Source organism: Pongo abelii, chromosome 9, assembly GCF_028885655.2.
Source record: "Pongo abelii isolate AG06213 chromosome 9, NHGRI_mPonAbe1-v2.0_pri, whole genome shotgun sequence".
NCBI classification, from domain to species: Eukaryota; Metazoa; Chordata; class Mammalia; order Primates; family Hominidae; genus Pongo; species Pongo abelii.
Window position 1 is genome coordinate 122572968 of NC_071994.2, and position 3284 is coordinate 122576251.

Consider the following 3284-nt stretch of genomic DNA (forward strand, 5'->3'; position numbering starts at 1 on the left):
TAATGTTATGCTCAGATTACAGATGAGGAAATTGAGGCTCAGAGAGATTAAGTAACTTGCTTGGGCTGTGAATGCTAGTCTCTTTCTGCTGCCTCCTGCATCCTGCACAGGTGCTTGTTTCTGCTCGTAATGAAGGATGGGGACCCTCAGAGGTGTCCAGCTCAGACAGACCTACTAGGGTCCAGGTAGGAAGCAGATCATGGTGGTTTTGCTGTTGGCTTTGTGTGAATGTCACACTGCTGTTTGGCTCAGTTCCTAATAGATACAGGGTTGGAAAATTTGCCGCAGAAAGTCCTGCAAAATGCTGTCAATTATTCAAACTAAAGGCAGAGTACTCAGATGGAAAGAGAACTGGGTAGGGAGTCAAGATACCCAGGTTCCATCTTGTCTCTGCTCCTGACATGCTATGTGGCCTTGAGCAAGCCTTCTCTAGGGCTCAGTATCCTCACTGCCAAATCGAGATCATGGACAAGGTGACCTCTGTGATCTAACTCTAAAGCTTTATAGAGGCCGGGCATGGTGGCTTATGTCTGTAATCCCAGCAGTTTGGGAGGTCAAGACGGGCAGATCACCTGAGTTCAGAGTTCGAGACCAGCCTGGCCAACATGGCGAAACCCTGTCTCTACTAAAAATACAAAATTAGTCGGGCATGGTGGTGCATGCCTGTAATCCCAGCTTCTCGGGAGGCTGAGGCAGGAGAATCGCTTGAACCCAGGAGGTGGAGGTTGCAGTGAGCTGAGATTGCGCGACTGCACTCTCACCCTGGGTGACACAGTGAGACTCCGTCTCAAAAAAAAAAAAAAAAAAATATATATATATATATATGTAAATATAGCTTTATAGAAAGAAATAAGCATTCTGCGCACTGGTCACTTAAAAAAATTCTATAAACTGGAACCAGGGAACTAGAGTTAAGTTCCGTATCTTGGGACTTGAGCATGTGTTTAGAGGAAAAGTGACTTAGAATGATTGATAGCATGGGAGTGGAGACCTTCAAGATCCACAAGTCCTATCTCAGTAATTTGCAGATGACGCATGGAGGCCCAGAAAGAGGGAGGTTCTTGTTCAAGGTCACACAAGAGCAGTTGCAGGGGAAGCCCTTCCCCTAGGGAGAGGCCTGCTGGATCAAGAGCAAACAATGAGGGAAGAGAGCCAAGTTGCTAGGAGGCAAAGCTTGATGGACAAAAAAACGTGGGGACAGACCTGCGTGTGTTTGTGGTCTGTATAACACTAGGACCTGTTGCCATGGGGATGAGAAAGCACCACAGATTAATTACTGAAGAGCTGGGAGCAAGGGTGGTGGGCCTGAGTGGAGCCCCTGCCCTCAATGTCTCCTACAGTCCATCTGTTCTCCAGTGGAAGACAACAAAAATTACAGGGCTGCTTCTACCTCCAGTGAAGAACTAGTCAGAGTACAGCCATTCACTTTGCTACAAGCCTAATGTTTTTATTTTGAGGGGATCCTGTTTGCCTGTGGCTTGGGGGCAATCATCAGGGTAAGATTTCCAATCACACCCTGGGTCAAGCCACCCTCGGGGCAGGCCAGGGAAGTTTGGGTCCCTCAGGGAGAAATTCCAAGTTTTAAGTCACTGTTATTTTCAATCCCTCTTCTTTACTCTTGGGAAATGCTTAGAAAAATGCCCCCACAGCTGTTCCCCTCCATGAGGTGGGTTTGATAGCAGCACACAGGCCTTAAGTGACAGCAGGTGCTTCTGTCTCAGCAAGGATGGAATAGTCAGGCCTTTATTTTTCAGTGTCTGGAGCAGTGAAGGCAGTGAGGAAGAATCCTGATGAAACACTCCAGGCTCACCTGGTGGAGCCTTCAGCTTCCCTAGTTCTAAGACCAGCAGCAGAAATGGAAAAGCTGAACAGTGCTAATGAAGATGTGAGACCAAAGGAGATGTGGGTCACCGAGTGCACCAAAGGCGTCACCGCTTTTAGGGGTTAAATCTGAAGTCTTAAGAAAAAGCACTTTAGGGAACAAAGCCTGTAACATAAAGGTAACTGTTTCTAAGTATTAAGTGGTAAAGCTGAGATCTTTGATTTATCAAAGACTAAGCCCTGGCTGGGCGTGGTGGCTCATGCCTGTAATCTCAGCACTTTGGGAGGCCGAGGCAGGCAGATCACCTGAGGTCAGGAGTTCGAGACCAGCCTGACCAACATGGAGAAACCCCGTCTCTACTAAAAATACAAAAACAGCTGGTCGTGGTGGCGTATGCCTGTAATCCCAGCTATTCGGGAGGCTGAGGCAGGAGAATCGCTTGAACCCAGGAGACGGAGGTTGTAGTGAGCTGAGATCACACCATTGCACTCCAGCCTGGGCAACAAGAGCGAAACTCTGTCTCAAAAAAAAAAAAAAAAGAAAAAAGACTAAGCCCTGGTCACTCCACATCCAGGTAATGATACTCTGCTCTAAGAGCAAGTTTTGCTATATTTGACATCTGCTGGAGAGATGTATTTTATCTCATCATAGGTCTGTGAAGACACCCAAGTGTTTCTGTTTTCATAGAGACAGGTCTCACTATGTTGCCCAGGCTGGTCTCAAACTCCCAGCCTTAAGCCATCCTCTCACTTCAACCTCTTGAATTACTGGTGTGAGCCACCATGCCCAGCCCCAAGAGTTTCAACAAAGAATTAAGAGAGTAGCCCATACCAGCATTAAAAAGTAGACAGTTCATTAAAAAAAAAAAAGGATATGTGAAAACCGTGTCACATAGGAGAATGTCCTGATTCTTAGGAGATGTATGCTCAAGTATTTAGAAGTGGTGATATAACACCTCACCTGAAAATGTTTCGGCAGACAGAATAAAGTACAGTTGACCTTTGAACAATGCGGGCTTGAACTGTGTGGATCCACTTTCACGTGGATTTTTTCAACCAAATAAGGATAGAAAATACTGCATTTGTGAGATGCAAAACCCACATATATAGAAGGCTGATTTTCATATATGCAGGTTCTGCAGAGGTGACCTTGGGACTTGAGTATGGTGCAGATTTTGGTATGTGCGTATCTCGGAACCAGTCTCCCTGTGTATACTGGGGATGGCTGTATATTTAAATGTGTTTGTAAACAATTGGTGAATCCAGATGAAGAATATAGTGTCCAAAATATGTATTGTTTCAATTTTTAAAAAATTAAATGTTCAAACTGAAAAGTGGGTAACTTTTTCCAGAAACTTGGAATTTACAAACTGGCTGAAGCAATGAAATAGATGGCCCCTAATATACTAGGAGCCCTTCCTAGGTTCAAACACTCCCAAATCAAGATTCCAACATCTGCCAAC